Source organism: Schistocerca cancellata, chromosome 3 (genome assembly GCF_023864275.1).
Source record: "Schistocerca cancellata isolate TAMUIC-IGC-003103 chromosome 3, iqSchCanc2.1, whole genome shotgun sequence".
NCBI classification, from domain to species: Eukaryota; Metazoa; Arthropoda; class Insecta; order Orthoptera; family Acrididae; genus Schistocerca; species Schistocerca cancellata.
This window is the reverse complement of record NC_064628.1, coordinates 398694635-398716956: the sequence shown is the minus strand read 5'-3', so window position 1 is coordinate 398716956 and position 22322 is coordinate 398694635.

Genomic DNA, 22322 nt, shown 5'->3' with positions numbered 1-22322 from the left:
ATTGTTTTTAGTATTGACAGACATAATCTTATGGTTATGCGTCTTTATTCTGTATTAGTTTTATTCTGTGACACGGCCAACGTTCCGCCATCAAAATAATTAAATTTTTGTTTTGAAGAAAATACCATGATTGGCATCGAAACCCAGATAAACTAAAAAAACTTAGCTTATAACTGAGGGCTCAATTTCTTATTGTCTGATCTTCAGATTGCCCTAAAGAGGAAAATACTAACTTTTCTTAGACAATGGGATGACCCCGATTTAGTAAAACTTGTACTACCAAGGGAAATGTTGAAACTAACTTACTGGCATAACAGTTGTTGAACGCATATGCTGCCGTCCATATAAATGTCTCAGCTGGCAAACACTGTTGTTAATAATTTAAGAACTTTGCAAGGTGCCCCTCAAAACGAAAATAAATGGAATATAATAGCCTAAAGTATTCAGAAGCCAGTAACTGATCAAAGACACAAATACACATAACAGAAAAATTTATTAAACCAATTTATGGATATAAAATGGTTTTGAATACACAGGATGTCATATTTAAAATACATAAGAACCTCACCAGCTAGTTGCCCCTGTAGAGTTTTAAGAGACCTCGCGCAGTGACGTATACATGTGGCACTGGTTCTTAAATTATTGACGACAGTGTTTGCCTGCTAAGACATTTGCATGGACGGAAGCATATGTGTTCAACACCTGTTATGCCAGTAAGTTGGTTTTAATATTTCCATTGATAGTACGAAATTTTACTAAATCGGAGTCATGCCATTGTCTAAGAAATGTTTGTATGTATCTTTGTTTGCCAGTCTGAAGATGCCTTAAACAACGCGAAACGCATTTTGGCAAAATATATAATAACAAAGCCTGTTTCGCAGCCAAGATTGTTTTATCTGCTTTAAACATTTATCACTGGTTGCTGTAATATATATATATATATATATATATATATATATATATATATATATATATATATATATATACATTAATCTGCTTATGTCTTTATGTTTAATACTGCAAAAGTAAGAGGACAGTAGGTTACCTCGTAGAGTGTATGGCTCAGTCCAAAATCAAAAACAACATCAGGCCTACAGAAATGCACCACAAAAAGTAAGCATTTAACATGTGTAGCCATTGACGTTATAACAGCCTTATGATCGTTGACGCCCTCCTCCACATTAACTGATTAGAAAAGTTCGGGTCTTTAGTTATTCGCAGGTCTAATATGTTACCCCCAGCGATCGATTCTCTAACTCCTCCAAATACTTTTGACACAAAAGATTCATAATAACCCCTTTCTCTGCGATCAGTTTTAATCCCACAAACCTCCCATTCAGTAGCTAACAAGTCGAGGTCTCCCTCTATCAGAAAGGGGTGATCGGGAAACTTAGCGCGATATTCTGCAAGTTCTCTCTCAAGTGCTCTGCTACTGCAGCTGCTGACGAAACTGGTTTAGAAATTTATCCGATTATGCTGTGTTTGATGTACCTTTCATCCCTTCTCTTATCTAGATTATTTCACGTTCGGATTCTGATATAACGTTACTCGATATTATCGAGATAAATATGTCACCCCCATTGTTTCTAGTACATTCCTTTGATATATTGGGTTAATGCATAACTTCGTAGAGATTTTCACAAGTTTAATAAACAGAGCAGATACACTTGACAGACACTTTACTCACCAATAAAAATTCTCCTTCAATATTTATAACAGTCTGCCAACGCTGAGGTAACTTTTCGATTCAGCGACTGTAGAAGTCGCGTGGTTTCAAGGCGGAGATCTCGTCCAGACTTGTTCGGGGCGCATTTTCATCTGGAAAGGAAGTTTCTTGAAGGTTGTCCGACAGAGAGCGGAAAAGGTGTAAATCTCAGGGCACAACATCAGGTGAATGAGGTGGGTGCGGAATGACTTCCCAATCCAATTTTTGTATAGCTTTTTTTTTTTGTCACAGACTCCAGGACATAATACGGGATAAAATACAAACATTTAAAAACGGACAATGGAGATAGAAACTGGCTGGGCTAGATACCACACGTCCTGGCGTGTAGAAACTGGCCAGACACTTCACCAGGGAGAAACATTACATTCCCACGCTACAAGGACCAGACGGCCCAGCTCACCGCGCGACGGAGAAGGCAGAGCTTATGGCCACAACACTTGCTTCGTCTCTTATGCCGAATCTGGCTCCCTCAGATCCAGTATTCACACTTGAAACGGACCAGGAGGTTACAAGACTTGTAGCCCAGTCCACGCGCAACGAAATTAGACGCACTAGCACAAATTAAACCACATGCGCTATCAAGCATACCAACGCTAGGAAAGCCCACGGGCCTGATGGCTTTCAAAACCGTGTCCTCCAGGAGTTCACGGATAAAGCCGTAGAATATCTTACACACAAAACGAATGCCATCCTAAAACACCAACATTTTCCCTGATGTTCAGGAAGCCAGGGAAAGACCACTCACTCCCACAAAATTACCGACCTATCAGTCTGCTGTGCTCGCTCAGCAAGATTAAAACGTATCATTAGGCACTGCATCGCCAATGACACCCTGAGACCAGAGCAATTCGGCTTTAGGAATCACCACTCGAGAACGCTACAACTCCTCCGCGTAGTCGAACATATAATACACGGCTACAACATGAACAAAGCTACAGGGGAAGTGTTCCTGGAAATCGAAAAAGCTTTCGACCGTCTCTGGCACAACGGCCTCATACGCAAACTAAGCGAAGCTGGTTTCCGGGACGGACTCGTACGTCTCATACACTCATGTCTCATGAACAGGTGTTTCAAAACAGACGTGCAGGACAAACAATCAACACAACATGGTATCCAAGCTGGAGTACCCCAAGGAAGCATCCTAGAGCCCATATTGTTCAACCTGTACATTAACGACTTCCCAGCAACACAAAACACGACGTTAGCCATCTACACGGATGACACCGCCATCCTTGCGCAAGATTGGAAACCGTCGAACATTAATTCACGAATACAGACAGCACTCAGAACCACCGAGCCTTGGTTGGAGCGATGGCGTATTAAAGTAAACGTCGACAAGTGCGAAGCAGTTCTGTTTACACGCAGACCGAAATTACTACGCAAACATCAACATAGTCGACAGATAACACTGCATACACGCCCAATACGTTTCCGAGAGGAAGTCAGATATCTTTGGTGTCTGGCTGAACCGGAAACTTAAATGGGGGGATCACATCGAGTACGTTGCCAACAGAGCGCACGCGAGGCTCAAACAGCTCTACCCAATGCTCAACAGGGAAAGCACACCGAACAGAAGGGTGTCGAGGTCCATATACATGACACTGATTAGACCTCTGATGTACGCAGCTCCCGTCTGGTGATATGCAGCTCCTACACGACTGCGCCGCCTGCATATCATACAGAACAAAGTGCTATGAATCATTAGCTACGCTCCACGCTACACACGCACCGTGGATCGTCACCAAGAATACCGCCTTGAAACCCTCAAGGAAGCATTCAAAAAACACGTCACACGACTATATAGGAACTCGAGACCCTCGAACAATCCTTTCATCTTCACTCTGGGAAACTACGATCACAACCATAGGTGGAAGCACAAGCGGCCAAAGACACTACTAGCTAGGGCATAGCGACCTATGGTAAGCTAACATACACCAACAAGCGACAAACGTCGGCAAGCCCCTGCATATCAGCAGCACTGACTGAAAATTACCAGCTGCTGTTAGAGCCGACCAACAGGGCACAGCAGGGAAACCGACGAGCTCGTCCACTGACGCACAAACAATTCGCCAACATCACTCTACACTGTGCATCCGATATACAGGGTGTTACAAAAAGGTACGGCCAAACTTTCAGGAAACATTCCTCACACACAAAGAAAGAAAATATGTTATGTGGACATGTGTCCGGAAACGCTTACTTTCTATGTTAGAGCTCATTTTATTACTTCTTTTCAAATCACATTAATCATGGAATGGAAACACACAGCAACAGAACGTACCAGCGTGACTTCAAACACTTTGCTACAGGAAATGTTCAAAATGTCCTCCGTTAGCGAGGATACACGCATCCACCCTCCATCGCATGGAATCCCTGTTGCGCTGATGCAGCCCTGGAGAATGGCGTATTGTATCACGGTCGTCCACAATACGAAGAGTCTCTACATTTGGTACCGGGGTTGCGTAGACAAGAGCTTTCAAATGCCCCCATAAATGAAAGGCAAGCGGGTTGAGGTCAGGAGAGCGTGGAGGCCATGGAATTGGTCCGCCTCTACCAATCGATCGGTCACCGAATCTGTTATTGAGAAGCGTACGAACACTTCGACTGAAATGTGCAGGAGCTCCATCGTGCCCGAACCACATATTGTGTCGTACTTGTAAAGGCACATGTTCTAGCAGCACAGGTAGAGTATCCCGTATGAAATCATGATAACGTGCTCCATTGAGCGTAGGTGGAAGAACGAAACTAAAATGAGCTCTAACATGGAAATTAAGCGTTTCCGGACACACACATGTCCACATAACATCTTTTCTTTACTTGTGTGTGGGGAATGTTTCCTGAAAGTTTGGCCGTAACTTTTTATAACACCCTGTATGACCTATCGGACACAAAACGATGGTAAACCTAACTGTTGCAGGTTGCTGACGCTGATCGAGAGTTCAACACCGGCACCCAGCGACAGACGCCGAGCAACAGCACCGCACAACGTCACAGGTATCGACGTGCATGATACCCACTACTAACAAAGCCTACCCTTGCACGACCTATCGCAGGCAGCAAGACAACCGCTACTGCTCTTACCACCCGACCTAACTATCGCAGAGGTTTTTTCCCCTTGGCTCTTGCCTTGGCACTTTTTTACCTCTGCCCTTCAAACCGCTACCCTTCGTTCGACTTCGACCCAATCAATCTCCAGATGAGGGCGTATTAATGATTAACCCTAACCAGATGCATACCGTTATCTTTTGTGGTTCGGCGCAGCTCTTTATACGGGGAGTTGCTGCTTTGTTTGGGCTCAGTCATTCCTTTCTTTTCCTTACCTTAGCATATAGACACCATTTCTCGTCACTAGTAAGAATACAGCATAGGAATAGTCGGTGTCAGCGCTCCAATTGATGGCGATCAACGAGATTTACGCATATGGCCACCTGCTGAATTTTGTGATTTTTGCTTAGAGCATGCGCTACGCATACACCCGATTTTTTACCCTTGCAAATGTGGAATGATAAGATTTCGCCTCATCTGCGAATTGAAGAGTACTCTGACGTGAACTATTGTCGATTTTTTTTAAATTTAATAGTATGGCCAGGGTCCCCCGTCGGGCAGGCCGTCTTTCAATTTGCCGCCACTTCGGCGACCTGCAGTCGATGAGGATGATAGGATGATGACGAGGACAGCACAACACCCTGTCCCTAGATGGAGAAAATTCCCCGGCCCCGCCGGGAATCGAACCCGGGCCCAGAGGATTGACAATCCGTCACGCTGACCATTCAGCTACCCGGGGCGGACATCATTGTCGATTGATGCGTTTAAACGATCTTCATCAAACGCCGAAAGTCTTTCGGAACGTGGAGAGACACTAATGTCAGAAAGACCCTCTTTAAAACGAGATAACCATTTTTGCTCTATCAAATGGCGTTATCCCCAAACACGATGCAATTGTTTGTGGCTGCCTCCGCTGCTGCAGCCCCTGTACTGAACTCAAACAGAAGAATATGTCCGAAAGGTTCCGATTTCTCCACTTGGGACTCCATTTTCTAGCGCCCACTGCTCCACTCACTTTCTCCCAATCAGAAAACGTCAATATGTAATTTCAAATAGCAACAGCCATCTACAAATAAAAAATGGCGATTTATAAATAAACCCATACAAACTGGAATACAAGCATAAAAAAAAAACGTTACGAAACTGCGCAGCAAGCTAATATATTCCAATCGGAATTTGATAGCCGGCCGCTGTGGCCGAGCGGTTCTAGGCGCTTCAGTCCGGAACCGCGCTGCTGCAACGGTCGCAGGTTCGAATCCTGCCTTGGGCATGGATGTGTGTGCTGTCCTTAGGTTAGTTGGGTTTAAGTCGTTCTAAGTCTAGGGGACTGAGGACCTCCCATAGTGCTTAGAGCCACTTGAACCATTCTCGTAATTTGGTATTGGTTTCAGCCATCTTTCTGCTTCTAATACTATAAAGGCTTTATTACCGTTAATAATTGATACGATTTCTGAGTTCTTGCTGTTTACTGATATCGTGTTAACATATTCTGTTTCAGAGTTTCAAGGACGGAAGTTCCCTCTTGGATTCGTCAGACAGTTCAACATTGCCCCTAATGAAATGTTTCTCTAACCTGTAAGAAAAAAATTTAAAAAAAGACATGTGCTCGCTACACGCAGTCTGCAACCCTAGCAGTGGCATCCTAAATGTCGTGGACATCTGATCTATTGCGATAGGCAGCAGCAAGCTGAACTTTGAGGGATTGTATTTTCAAACTACAGAATTCTGTCATAGAAAATGTATCTGATGTTAGTTCCAGTACGACCCACAACGACAGCTTCAAAGAAGAGCTTCGTGTTTTAAAAACAGCTTTAAGGCGCTGCAGTCATGGACTGGGCGGCTGGTCCCAGCGGAGGTTCGAGTCCTCCCTCGGGCATGGATGTGTATGTTTGTCCTTAGGATAATTTAGGTTAAGTAGTGTGTAAGCTTAGGAACTGATGACCTTTGCAGTTAAGTCCCATAAGATTTCACACACATTTGAACATTTTTTTTTTAAAAAACAGCTTCATAACACATATAATTATTAATGCTACTTCTAGTTAACAAAATTATAATTTTCATAAACTGAAAAGTCTGAATATAACATTAGGACCGAAAACAACATCTGTAGAGATTTCAGGGGCACAAATGTCAGTACAAAAAGGAATCAGGTACATGGGTACATACACTATCTACACTACTGGCCATTAAAATTGCTACACCGAGAAGAAGTGCAGATGATAAACGGGTATTCATTGCACAAATATATTATAATAGAACTGACATGTGATTACATTTTCACGCAATTTGGGTGCATAGATCCTGAGAAATCAGTACCCAGAGCCAGTTGCTCGGCCACCATTGGCCAGTCGTTTTCAGTTGGTGAGATATCTGGAGAATGTGCTGGCCAGGGCAGCAGTCGAACATTTTCTGTATCCAGAAACGCCTGTACAGGACCTGCAACATGCAGAAATCCTGCTGAAATGCAGGGTTTCGCAGGGATCGAATGAAGGGTAGCGCCAAAGTTCGTAACACATCTTAAATGTAACGTCCACTGTTCAAAGTGCCGTCAATGCGAACAAGAGGTGACTGAGACGTGTAACCAATGGCATCCCAGACCATCACGCCGAGTGATACGCCAGCATGGCGATGACGAATACACGCTTCCAGCGTGCATTCACCGCGATGTCGCCAAACACGGATGCGATCATGATGATGCTGTAAACAGAACCTGGGTTCATCCGAAAAAATGATGTTTTGCCATTCGTGCATCCAGGTTCGTCCTTGAGTACACCATCTCAGGCGGTCCTCTCTGTGATGCAGCGTCAAGGATAACCGCTGCCATGGTCTCCGAGCTGATAGTCCATGCTGCTGCAAACGTTGTCGAACTGTTCGTGCAGATGGTTGTTCTCTTGCAAACGTTCCCATCTGTTGACTCAGGGATCGAGACGTGTCTGCACGATCCGTTACAGCCATGCGGATGAGATGCCTGTCGTCTCGACTGCTAGTGATACGAGGCCGTTGGGATCCAGCACGGCATTCCGTATTACCCTCCTAAACCCACCGTTTCCATATTCTGCTAACAGTCATTGGATCTCGACCAACGCGGGCAGCAATGTCGCGTTACGATAAACCGCTACAATCCGACCTTTATCAAAGTCGGAAATGTGATGCTATGCATTTCTTCTCCTTACACGAGGCATCACAACGTTTCACCCGGCAACGCCGGTCAACTGCTGTTTGTGTATGAGAAATCGGTTGGAATGTTTCCTCATGTCAGCACGTTGTAGGTGTCGCCAACGGCGCCAACCTTGTGTGAATGCTCTGAGAAGCTAATCATTTGCATATCACAGCATCTTCTTCCTGTCGGTTATATTTCGCGTCTGTAGCACGTCATATTCGTGGTGTAGCAATTTTAATGGCCAGTAGTGTATCTAAAAGTGTCCGGACACCCTTCTGTAACTAGTAATGGGACAGCAGATGTTATGAGAGGCCGAGCCGCCAGTATAATGGGAGGCGGGCAGTATTGTGTTGTCAGTATACGAGGTGCGATAATAATAATCTTTGCAAGATGTGGCAACGCTGCACGCTTCCGTAGGCACAATATCTTTGACCTTGGTCTATAAGCTTCTTCTAGTCCAAGCAGCACAGCGATGCAACAGCTCAGTCGTGAGTTGTGCTGTAATATGTTAACACATGTTTGTGTCTCTCGTCACGGAAATGGAACAACAGAATATTGCTCAACGGTATGCCATTTCTTTTTGAATTAAATTGGGTGAAAAAGCGACGACAACTTACGGTAAGCTTCAGAAGGCATTTGGAGAGGAGTTTATGTCAAGAGATCAAGTTTTTCGTTGGCATAAAATGTTTAGTGAAGGCAGAACGAATGTTGAAGATGAAGACTGCAGTGGACGACCATCAACCTCACGGACGAATGGCAACTTGGCAAGGGTGCTTGATCTCGTACAATCAGATCGAAGCTTATCTGTGAAAATGATTGCAGAAGAACTGAACATTAATCGAGAAACGGTTCTTCTAGTAATAACTGAAGATCTGCATCAAGATAATGCGCCATCCCATTCTGCTCTGTCAGTACAGCAATTTTTAACCTCATAACAAATTTCAGTAGTACCACAGCTACCTTATTCACCAGATATCGGTCCGTGCGACTTTTTTCTATTTCCAAGAGTCAAAACGGCGGTCAAGGAACACCATTTTCAAACAACACAAGACGCCCAACAACCTGTTTCAAGGATCTTGGAACATATTACAGAAGATGAGCTCCAGAAATGTTACCACCAATGGCAGAAGCGCTGGAAAAAGTGTGTGCAATAAGAAGGGAACTACTTTGAAAGTTGGGGTTGTTTGGGGAAGGAGACCAGACAGCGAGGTCATCGGTATCATCGGATTAAGGAAGGACGGGAAGGAAGTCGGCCGTGCCCTTTCAAAGGAACCATCCCTGCATTTGCCTGAAGCGATTTAGGGAAATCACGGAAAACCTAAATCAGAATGGCCGATGGCCGGACTCGGGATTGAACCGTCGTCCTCCCGAATACTTTTAAGGAGACAACACTAGACTTGACTAAAACGGTAAGCATTTTTTTTTCACGTCAGTCTCATTACTTTGTTGCCGCACCTCGTAGAAGTAGTAACTGCAGAATGAGTCGGATGAGAGAGCTGAGCGACTTCGAACGTCGAGTAGTCATTGGATGTCACCTGGGTAACAAACGAGTCAGCGACATTTTAACCTCTCTATAGCCGTACGAGTTGACTGTTAGTGATGTGGAAACGCGAAGGAACACCCACAGCTAAATCAAGATCAAGCAGACCTCACGTACTTACGGCCGGGGACAATCGAGGATTGAAGAGTGTGGTTGTAAAAAATCGCATGAAATTTTTTTTTTTTTTAATTTGTGGTAAGGTCTTATGGGACCAAACTCCTGAGGCCATCGGTCCCTAAGCTAACGCACTATTTAAATTAACTTACTCTAAGGACAACACACCCTCCCATGCCCGAGGGAGGACTCGAACCTCCGACGGGGGGAGCCGCGCGGACCGTGAGAAGTCGCACGTAAGCTGCGGAACAAATCACTGAGTTCAAAGTCACACGAGCTGTCCAGCTAGCGCAAAGGCTACGCTAGGAAGTTAAAAAGAATGACGTGCAGTGGTCTAGTGGCTCCTTATAAGCCACACATTACTGCAGTCACTGCTGCCGGCCAGGGTGGCCGAGCGGTTCTGGGCGCTACAGTCTGGAACCGCGCGACCGCTACGGTCGCAGGTTCGAATCCTGCCTCGGGCATGGATGTGTGTGATGTCCTTAGGTTAGTTAGCTTTTAGTAGTTCTAAGTTCTAGGGGAATGATGACCTCAGAAATTAAGTCCTATAGTGCTCAGAGCCATTTGAACCATTTTTTTGCAGTCACTGCGAAGCAACGCCTGAGGTGGTGTAAACAGCGACACCACTGTACAGCTGACGGCTGGAAACGAGTGTTTTGGAGTTACGTAACACGCTGCACCCTGTGGAAATGCGATGCAAAGGTCTGGGTTTGTCGAAAGCCTGGATATCGTTGTCCGTCATCATGCCTATTGTCAATAGTTATATCCCTCCTCCCGTTTTCGTTATAAAAAGATTGAGGTATTTTATTCTCGAAATCAATTAGCTTTGGACTCAGGGCAGACTTACGCCGCAGGCCAGGGCATCAATTTACTGAAGTTGCACCAATTAACATGTGCCCTGAAGTAGCTTGCAACGTAACCTTCTACTACCGGGGGTATAGTTAATGTTAAAACTCGACATGGTAGGAAGATTACCGTCGCTTATCATGTCCTACAGCTTGAAAGGTCTCTGTTGGATTCCTTTCATGCTAATTTCTTAAATCTGTTGTCATTTACGGCATTCATTCCACTTCTGAATTTACTGTGGTGTTTCTGACTCCATCTGGGAGGAGACTGAGCAGTGGAATGTGTTACTTTTACACATAAACAAGAACAATCTGTCACACTACTAGACACAGTTTATATGTAATTCATGTCACACAGTCTCATATGGAACCTACATGCACTTTTTTATGTAGTGTATATGATAATATACTGTCATCCCCCTTCCCTTCTGTGTGAAAGGATGAATGAACAAATGTATTTCTAGTTGCATGTTTGATGGTAGCAGACAAGCTTGTCTGCCAGAGAACAGTAGGACCAACGTCGGAACAGGTAGCTGCACTTTCTAAAAGCAAAGAGGTTTCTATTCTTAGTATGGTCCTGTCCGTCCCTTGTCATGTTGGTATAGGAAGCTGCCTCTCTGGTCACTTCCGTTTGTATCTGTGAAGCACCCTCGGTAGGGGCCCACACCAGTCTGTCCGCGGCGAGCGTCTGAAGTGGTAAGATCTCTGGCTAAGCGCGTCTCTGCTAAGTTCGTAGGACAATGGATTTCTTAAGTTCAGCCTAACTGAAAATTTAATCATCTTTATTGCAGGTTTAGATCTAAAATATCTTATGTTATCTTAAATTGAAACGCAGTGTATTTCGAGTGTGAAGTTCAGAATATCTTCCAGTAGTTGCTTTGTCACTACTTTGTGAGTAAAGTGGAACCACGTGTTGATGATCCGTAACTCTAACTAAGATCATCAATCTTAAATCCGAATGTGCGTGAGATTATAACGTCTTGTCTTGGCAATATTTTTCAATATAGCAACTTTTCCTTATGTTCAACCCACGTGGGGTGTACTTTGTGAGACCAGTACCACGTGCTTACACAATTGTTTGACCCATCAGGTTAATAGTAAGACGATAATAACCAGTTCGAGGTTTTTCTTTTGTAAATTGTGTTTCTAAGTAATTTATTTTAATTATCAAAATTATTGTGAAGTTACATTCTTTGTGTAAACCAAGTTGACCATGCGAAGCATGTGGTGTAATCATCAAAGTAACCATCAGCTATTCTTTTCAGGAAGATTTCACAGAGAGTTAGTATGAATTTAGTATACCAGTTTGTGGTAATTTCATGACAGACAGGATTCCGCTACGAATGTAACTTCTTTGGGTGAAAATTGAATCGATCGGTTGTGGTTAATTTCCTCTTGCGTATGTTTCAACGTTCTTCGTGTGTTATTTTATGAATGCAGTGTTGTATGCAGTCTCCCAATCGTGGCTCCATATTTGACGTGTTCCGTAAGATTACAAACTCACATTTTCACAATCCTAAATAAGGCACCAGTTTAGTTATGAATCAAGTTTAACATGCTGAAATTTTAACGGTACAATGATCAATGTTAAAATAAATATCTAAATATAAACTGATCTATTTCTTTTTATTTAAATTATATATATATCACTGGTTGTCGTAATATGACTATTAAAAGATTATAATTAATGTTAGTCTGGTTGGTAATTTGGTAAACTAGACTGGATACCTGGTGAAACAGTTGCTGGATAATGCAAGGATAACTTCCCCAGATGGCTCACAGGTTTCAACCCGCTTTTATTATCTTTAATATCAGCACCGCTATCAGAACAACTTAATGCATCTAGCTATCCTCTGTAGTAATGATTTAACAAATTTGTGCGGTCCACGAAATTACAGGCCATTACAAGCTACTACTGGGGTATAAATAATTTCCAGTGGGTGGGTTTAACTAACCGGTAAAAATTTTAACGCAACGGATAAAGCAATTTTTTTTATTTTTTTTTTTTTAGAACCTCTACAACGGGCATCTATGTAGGGCTTATTAGGCTACCTAACTACCCTAAAGACATCACACACATCCATGCCCGAGGCAGAATTCGAACCTGCGACCGTAGATGTCGCGCGGTTCCGGACTGCAGCGCCTAGAACCGCTCGGCCACACCTGCCGGCAGGCAGCATAGAACTTTTATTTACTTTCATTTGTAAAACCAGCATTAGACTGTGGTAGTGACTAACTTTCAGCTGTTCTTTTGATAAAGGGAGGAAATAATCAGTCTAGGCTATAGATTAATTGATATTTATTCAATACCCATGGCGTTTCAACAACTTGCCGTGTCTGTTGTAATATACATCATCACAACTCGTCTCTCTAGTTAACATGATTCATTTTCACCACGTGATTATGGAAAGGGAGTGGGGAGCGCAGACCTGGCTACAATGGGATTTTAAGTACGCACACAGTTACACTTAAACCCATCGTTATTACATTTAATTGCAGTCGGTCACGCAGAACAAATTCAGCAAAGACACTACAAGAGAACTCAGGCAGGGCGGAAGAGTATCTGCCTAAATATTTCAATTTTCATTAAAACGTAAGCTGAAGAGGGGGTAGCAAGTGGTGTACTTGACAATGACTGCCAATTTTGGTTTAATCTTGCGTTCAGAAAAACACCACGTTGCTGAGCTGGTGGGGGCGAACATTTACTATCATATGGCGGGAAAACTTTGCAAGTCTTTATCCCATCAATGGGCATTAAAATCTGAACTTTCCTAGATACAAGAGTTTAATCCGTATATTTTATGTAACGCGCAACATTGTCAGCAAATCAGATAGTTATGGGAGGGGGGGACAAAAAACATTACCACATTAATACTGTTCCACTCACGTGGCCAAGTTGCGGTAGACAACAGAAATGCAAAATAGCTCACAGCTTTCAACCCGCTTTTATTATCTTTAATATCAGCACCGCTATCAGAACAACTTAATGCATCTAGCTATCCTCTGTAGTAATGATTTAACAAATTTGTGCGGTCCATGAAATTACAGGCCCGTGCAAGCTACTACTGGGGTATAAATAATTTCCAGTGGGTGGGTTTAACTAACCGGTAAAAATTTTAACGCAACGGATAAAGCATATTTTTTATTTTATTTTATTTTTTTTTTTTTTTAGAACCTCTACAGCGGGCATCTATGTAGGGCTTATTAGGCTACCTTACTACCCTAAGGACATCACACACATCCATGCCCGAGGCAGAATTCGAACCTGCGACCGTAGATGTCGCGCGGTTCCGGACTGCAGCGCCTAGAACCGCTCGGCCACACCTGCCGGCAGGCAGCATAGAACTTTTATTTACTTTCATTTGTAAAACCAGCATTAGACTGTGGTAGTGACTAACTTTCGGCTGTTCTTTTGATAAAGGGAGGAAATAATCAGTCTAGGCTATAGATTAATTGATATTTATTCAATACCCATGGCGTTTCAACAACTTGCCGTGCCTCTTGAAATATACATCATCACAACTCGTCTCTATAGTTAACATGATTCATTTTCGCCACGTGATTATGGAAAGGGAGTGGGGAGCGCAGACCTGGCTACAATGGGATTTTAAGTACGCACACAGTTACACTTAAGCCCATCGTTATTACATTTAATTGCAGTCGGTCACGCAGAACAAATTCAGCAAAGACACTACAAGAGAACTCAGTCAGGGCGGAAGAGTATCTGCCTAAATATTTCAATTTTCATTAAAACGTAAGCTGAAGAGGGGGTAGCAAGTGGTGTACTTGACAATGACTGCCAATTTTGGTTTAATCTTGCGTTCAGAAAAACACCACGTTGCTGAGCTGGTGGGGGCGAACATTTACTATCATATGGCGGGAAAACTTTGCAAGTCTTTATGCCATCAATGGGCATAAAAATCTGAACTTTCCTAGATACAAGAGTTTAATCCGTATATTTTATGTAACGCGCAACATTGTCAGCAAATCAGATAGTTATGGGAGGGGGGGACAAAAAACATTACCACATTAATACTGTTCCACTCACGTGGCCAAGTTGCGGTAGACAACAGAAATGCAAAAAAAAAAAAAAAAAAAAAAATGTGAACCGGACACACAAGATTATTCCTTCCCTATCTTACACTCACCCATTACCATATGGTTATTCACTCGTCTACTATACATTTTCAGACCGCAACTGCACTTTACTAATGTGGCGGTTGCTCCAACCGACCACGTGGCGGGAAAGCAACTACACGAAGAAAACAAAAGAAAAAAATTCCCCAAAATATTACTGTAAGAGAAAGACCACGTTAAAATAATTAAATGAGTGAACTTCCGTTAAGCACAAAGCAATAATACGACCGTGAGCTTAAGGCCCATGGTGCGTGGCCTGACCAAGGCACAAACGCAAAGTTCTACTGAAATTTGAATAAATTATGAAAATAAACTCCCTTATGGGGTTTCGTGGCAATGTTACACCTGATTTCACCATCTGGACCATATAAACGAGCAGATTCGAGACATTCTAATACCTTTGTTAACATTGCCAAAATCGAGAGCTGCGTCTCCACGTCTGTCCAGTACCGCTACCCAGGAACAAGTGGACCTGCGGACACATCGCCTAACCATTGTTCGTTCAAAAGGTGGTGGAGTGGATGGTTCGCCAACCTGACAGAGCCAATACTCGTGCCTTCGCGACCTCTCTGACCTGACTTGTTTACCTTGTTTGCCAAACTTGTTCGCGATTAGGGGTTGGTACTATCCTTCCACAGAACCATTCTACTCATGCAATGCTACAACCTCTGACCAAAGCTTTCTGCTGCTTCACCTAATATCTCATTCATACAGCCCAAGTCGCACAAGGAAAAGGGTGCAGGGAAACGAGGCACACATGAAATAAAATAAATAAACACCGCTTGGTCCATTCTCTCCTGCTTGTTACCCACTGATTTATTTCTGCCGAGTAAAAACACTCCCACTATAATTCTCCTGTGTCGGAATTTATTAAGAAAAATATGCAACGGTACAATAAGTTCCGTTTCATCACCCTCGGGTATCTTCGAAGAAAATGGACTCAGGGCTGTCTTTCTGATGGAACGGCAGTTCAGGACATTTTTCAATTGGTACCACAAGGAGGAGACCCTAATCTCCACACTACATCAATCCGTTATTATTATTGTTATTATTTATTTTGGTTATGCTTGGCAAGGTTCAAAGTACATCATTTGAAATAGTAAACTTGCAAAGACCACATAAAAGAATACCATTGACACACTGACCGTTTGCGCAAATATTCATAACATTACAAAAAGTCTATAAATGAAATCATCTTAAGCAATTAATCACATTTATATCTAATGCAGGTTGGCACTCATTATGTAAACACACTAAATTATCCTAAGATATAAGAATCAAATACTGATAACAAGGGTGACTGTTAGTGTATCTCAACAAAAACACAATATGTTCTGTGCAAAGCATTGAGAAAGGAGTAAGCATTTAACGCAATCAATAATATAAAACACTCAGGCTACAATGGCTTCAAATAATAATAATAATGTCGTGTGACGAGGGCCTCCCGTCGGGTAGACCGTTCGCCGGGTGCAAGTCTTTCAATTTGACGCCACTTCGGCGACTTGCGCGTCGATGGGGATGAAATGATTATGAGTAATACAACACCCAGTCTCTGAGAGGAGAAAATCTCCGACCCAGCCGGGAATCGAACCTGGGCCTTTAGGATTGACAGTCTGTCGCGCTGACCACTCAGCTACCGAGGGCGGACAATGGCTTCAAAACATTCTGTTATGTCTATTCTTACTGAACAATTATGCAAACAACATCAAAAAAATGAGTAAACCTTCAATGCAATTAATAATACAAAACATCCAGCCTTCAATGACTCCTCAAACATTTACTGTTATGCAATTACCTAGTCACTAACCAGAAATTCTAATAAAGAAAATACATATTTGAAACTGATCACCACTGTAATGTAACTCTAAATAAAATATTTGACACCTCAAATCGCAAATTAAACTAGTACAAAGCTATACAGTGGTACATTATGTAGGTCACAAATTTCATTGGAAAAGTAACTTTGTGCTCTAACACATTATTACGTTTTATCTAAGTTATTCCTTAGTGACTAGGAATGAAGTTATGTATGTCATGAAAGCAATGTAACGATCTATCTTTATAGTTACTCTCAGAGTGAGAGTCCTTTTAAACGTTATGATCAGGAAACACTTCACTACGTTATATCGACTATTCTTAGGCTTAGGGCCTCCTTGTCAATAAACAAATTTAGTTCTGGTGAGACAGGAATGAGGGAAACACCGTCGACCTACTTTCTGATTGAGTTATTAGTCAACATTTTGCCTTGAGCCAGCATTTTTTTTTTCTCACTGCTCCATTTTCAGGATGTTAAGTGACAGAAAACAACGTACCCTCGATCACGCTTCTAAGGTTAGAGATAATTCTTTCTATCAAAGCAAAAACATTCCTTCTTTCCCCCTGCTCAAAATTGTTACTCCGTAAACAAGGTACTGTTTTGTTTCACGTTTCAGCAAAGAAAGGAAACACTAATGTCATGACTAAACTAACAGAAAAAACATTTCATATCCTACTAAACATATTTAACTAAGTCATAAACAAAAACACAGGATATCTTGATGAAGATCAACATTATGCACATGATCAAACGGCCAGCTCTCACGCTAGTTCGTTTATTGTGTGGTACACCCTATGTTTGAGTAGTCACACGGCACTATGAAGTCATATGTACACCATCTAGGATAATAGTCGGGGAGAGCTTCCTTCCAAAGGAACTTGGATGTAGCCTATTACACTCTACCGACTCTCCTTTATCCCATGCTGTCTCCTTAAATTTATTGTACCTTAGACAATTTCCTCCTGCAAAATATTGGCGGCAAAATAGTTGTCCATTTGCAGGCAACACACTGTCAGGAACCAGTTCCCCCTTTTTTATTATTAGCTCTAGGGGAATGGATTGGACTAACAGTACATCAGTTCCAGCAATCCAAATAACGCCGTATGTCAAACAACTACACTGCATGTACGTGTCTCTAAGTTGTTGACTTATTTACTGTCCTCAGTCTACTTCCAAATTCTTTAACAGGAATTTGCCATGGCTTACGGGCGTAAGTTCTGTGATGAACAGTTTCTAGTCTGGCACTGCTATCTGTGCCTACCCCTCACCGTCGTGGATCACCAAAACATAAGTGAAGTTCCTCATGACTACACACACACACTTTACTCAATTAAATATGGGCTTATTTACGATATCTTTCTAAGTTCGAAGTCTGCTGTCTTTGCATTGAAAGTTCTACAGCGTTTTCTCCCTGTTTGTAGTGTTCATGCATGCAACAAGGGTTACTAATGAGGCTAGCAGTCCTTGGCATTTTGTCCTTTATCCCTTGACCTTTGCAAAAGCGAGTGTGTTCTCCGTCACCAACTAACAGGTTCAGTAGTGCTAACAGCCTCTGCCAAGGTCGCCGCCTCCTGTGTCCTGGCAGAGCGACATTGTGATCTCCGTCTAACAAGATGCCTCGTAGCGATAACAACAGGGGTCTCCTTTGTAGTGGAAAGAGTTTAGCGGCTCTGACCGGCCATGACCCTTCCCCAGGTAGCCGCCCAGAGTCACCGCACACTGTAGCTCGGCGCCGTGCGTCAGCGTGGGGTGTGCCGTTGTGGCTGCTGTCGCCCTTTCAGCCGCCGCCACTGCCGCTTGATGGAGGGGGGAGGGTATCACCAGACTCCATTCATAAGTCCCGGGCTACTGCTCACGTTCACAGCATCAGCTCTTTGACAGGAACAGGTTTGCCCGAGTCCTTCCCGTCTGTAACCGTCAGGCTGCCCTTTTGTTCTCGCTGTCACCCTGCAACATTTAAATAGAACAGTTGTCACTCCCTTGAACTTTAGGAGTCATCTATTCCTCTGTTGTTTGTATCAAGTACACTTCTCACTTAACCTACTGTACACGGAAACTTAATTATCCACAGATTTTGTCAGAGCTTTGCAATTAATGGCGAATAGTTGTTAACAAAAATAAAACAATCTTAAATCGCTATACAGGGTGAAAAGTATTTAAACCGACAAACTCTGGGAGGTTGCAGGGGACATCAAAACAAATATTTTTCCCTAATGTCATTTTTTCCTATTAGGATTATTTAAACCGGTGGAGGCCTTATTACGCTCTTCAGTTGTGAGAGGCCGTATTACGATCTTCAGTTGTTAGAGGGCGTATTACGCTCTTCAGTTGTAGGCAACTGGTGTCCACCAGTGTAGTAGTGCATTGTCTCTGTTTAGTAATGGAGCGATTCATCTGGAGTGAGTACACTGATATGGTTGGTGCGTACTACGTAGCACACCACAACGGACGAGCTGCACAGCGGGTTTATCAACAACAATATCCTAATCCCCGTATTCCGCATCATACGATCTTTGCTGCTGTGTACCAACGTCTGCGTGAGACCGGGTCATTTAGCAGATTACCTGGACAGGGACGCCGTCGCACGGTAATAACGCTGCAATTTGGAGAAGCTGTCTTGTAACATGTGGATCCTTCAATCAGCACTCGAGCAACTGCACGTAACATGGGGACGAATCAGACGAATGTAAGAACAGTCCTTCGAGAGCAGTTGTTACGTCCATTTCACTTACAGCGTGTCCACAACCTGGAACCAGTTGATTATCCACCCAGAGCACAGTTTTCGCAGTGGTACCTGGAACAGTGTGAAATGCATCCTACATTTCCATCCTCTGTGTATCCTCTGTACCGATGAAGCAACGTTCGGGTGTGATGGAGCCTTCAACATGCACAATTCGCATATTTGGAGTAAGGGTAACACACATGCCACAGTTACTAGCGCTCATCATGTGCGGGTCTTTGTTAATGTGTGGGTCGGTGTTGTTGGAGACTATTTAATTGAGCTGTATCTGCTACCTAGGCCATTAAATGACAGTCACTATTACAATTTTCTCGCCAGAGCATTGCCATAATTGCTGGAAGAGAACGCATGTGGTTGCAACAGGACATGGCGCTGGCACATTTCAGTCGTCGTGTGCGTCGATTCCTGGACCGACGGTTCCCAGACACGTGGACTGGCAGAGGTGTACCATGGCCTACTCGATCGCCAGATATGCCCCCTCTGGACTTGTTTACGCAACTCCTGTTGCATCAGAAGAGGATCTGGTTGCCCGGATAGTAGCAGCAACAGGAACAATTCAGGATGCTCCTGGGGTTTTTGCCCGTATCAGACAATATAATCCGACGGTGTAACCTTTGTTTACGTGTCGATAGAGTCATTTTTGATAATCTACTGTAATTGAAATTGGGTTGTGTTAATGTGTTGTCTCTTGGTCATAAAAAAATGGAAAAGTGTTTGTTGGTTTAATTAATTTGCGCCAGAGAAATCTTCCTCTACCGGTTTAAATACTCCTCATAGGAAAAAAGACATTAGGGAAAAATATTTGTTTTGATGTCCCCTGCGACCTCCCAGAGTTTGTCGGTTTAAATACTTTTCACCCTGTATATTACACGTTTACTTACAAACACAGGCCTATAAAATGTCCATTCTCATCTTTGAGGCACTTTACACTACAGGTCTTTTGATCCCTGAATAATAATTAAATAGAGAAAAATGTCTCTAGAAGTCTTTACAATGTTGGAGACGTCCTAAAATAACAAGCCTATTTCTTATTTAAGTGTAGTTGATTGCCCATAAAGGAGCAAATTGCAGAGTCTATCAGAACAGGTATCATACGTTGTGAGGATTGGTATGCAATTCAGTACATCACCACCACCACTATCTACATTTCCATGTCTTACAATCCTGCATGCTCACATCTCATAGATTATCTGGGTCTAAGTTACATGCTCATTACTCAAAACATTTACAAATCACAATATGGACTTACATATTCTTTTCTACAATCACCCTTTCCTCTAATCTACCTCCTAAATAGGTTAGATTCCCTAATACAGTTCCTTTACGACCAGGATAACACACTATCAAATGCTAAGTAGACAATTACATAGAACGAGAGAATAATACACAAAATCAAAACTCATTGGAACGATAAAACCTGGAGTTATTATCTCTCAGACCACACTCATACATTATCAAACTCGGATATTTTGCTCTCCATTCTATCAAGTTTATTTCACTAAGGAAATCATTACGGAATTGCTCACTTGAAAAATCTCATAAAAACCTCCATTTTAGTCATTGCACCAATTCCTGTTAAACGCAATCTATCTCAATCTATCGTCATCAGCATTTCGTCCTCTTTAGTGCCTTATATTCCCTGTGAACAAAATCAAGCACAAATACCGCATACCACATACAACTCATTTAAAGCTAAGGGCACATCTTACATTTACTTCTTATTCTACCAGTATAATCATCTTTCGCCAAATGGGTGTCATTCATGACTACAACCTCCACGGACTTCCTCTTTAGTTAGTCCTGCCTTCATTCCTCTGGATGGTTTACCTCCAGGATCCTTAACTTAACTCCCTCTGATTTTCCTCGGTATGTTCTGTCATGTACTCTTTATAGCTCTGCACTCTCCCTCGGGGTCTCACAACGTCATCACTGCCTAAGTAAGTAACACTTCATAGCGCTGCGTCTCTGCACACCACTATAACACAATGACAACAACACACAAGATTCGGTGCCTTTTGCAACTGACAAGTGGCCGGTCGCTACTTCGGAGCGAGCCATTACTCCACATAAGCGCATGTACTTCGTGTTTCCCCATCATTATATATTGTAAAAGGTTTACCTTTCCTAGCGTAATTTCTTGTTTCCCTCGCAAGTGATCATCGCTCCTCCAGAGCAAATCACGAACATAACGTACGAATATCTTCCTTCAACACTCGTTATTACAATTCATACCTACTCTACTGGCCATTAAAATTGCTACACCACGAAGATGACGTGCTACAGATGCAAAATTTAACCGACAGGAAGAAAATGCTGTGATATGCAAATGATTAGCCTTTCAGAGCATTCACACAAGGTTGGCGCCGGTGGCGACACCTACAACGAGCTGACATGAGGAAAGTTTCCAACCGATTTCTCATACACAAAAAGCAGTTGACCGGCGTTGCCTGGCGAAACGTTGTTGTGATGCCTCCTGTAAGGTGGAGAAATGCGTACCATCACGTTTCCGACTTTGATAAAAGTCGGACTGTAGCCTATCGCGATTGCGGTTTATCGTATCACGACATTGTTGCTCGCGTTGATCGAGATCCAATGACTGTTAGCAGAATATGGAATCGGTGGGTTCAGGAGGGTAATACGGAACGCCGTGCTGGATCTCAACGGCCTCGTATCACTAGCAGTCGAGATGACAGGCATCTTATCCGCATGGCTGTAACGGATCGTGCAGCCACGTCTCGATCCCTGAGTGAACAGATGGGAACGTTTGCAAGAGAACAACCATCTGCACGAACAGTTCGACGACGTCTGCAGCAGCATGGACTATCAGCTCGGAGATCCTGGCTGCGGTTACCCTTGACGCTGCATCACAGACAGGAGCGCCTGCGATGGTGTACTCAACGAGGAACCTGGGTGCACGAATGGCATAACGTCATTTTTTTCGGATGAATCCAGGTTCTGTTTACAGCATCATGATGGTCGCATTCGTGTTTGGCGACATCGCGGTGAACGCACATTGGAAGCGTGTATTCATCATCGCCATACTGGCGTATCACCCGACGTGATGGTATTGGGTGCCAGTGGTTACACGTCTCGGTCACCTCTTGTTCGCAGTGACGGCACTTTGAAGAGTGGACGTTACATTTCAGTTGAGTTACGACCCGTGGCTCTACCCTTTATTCGTTCCATGTGAAACCCTATA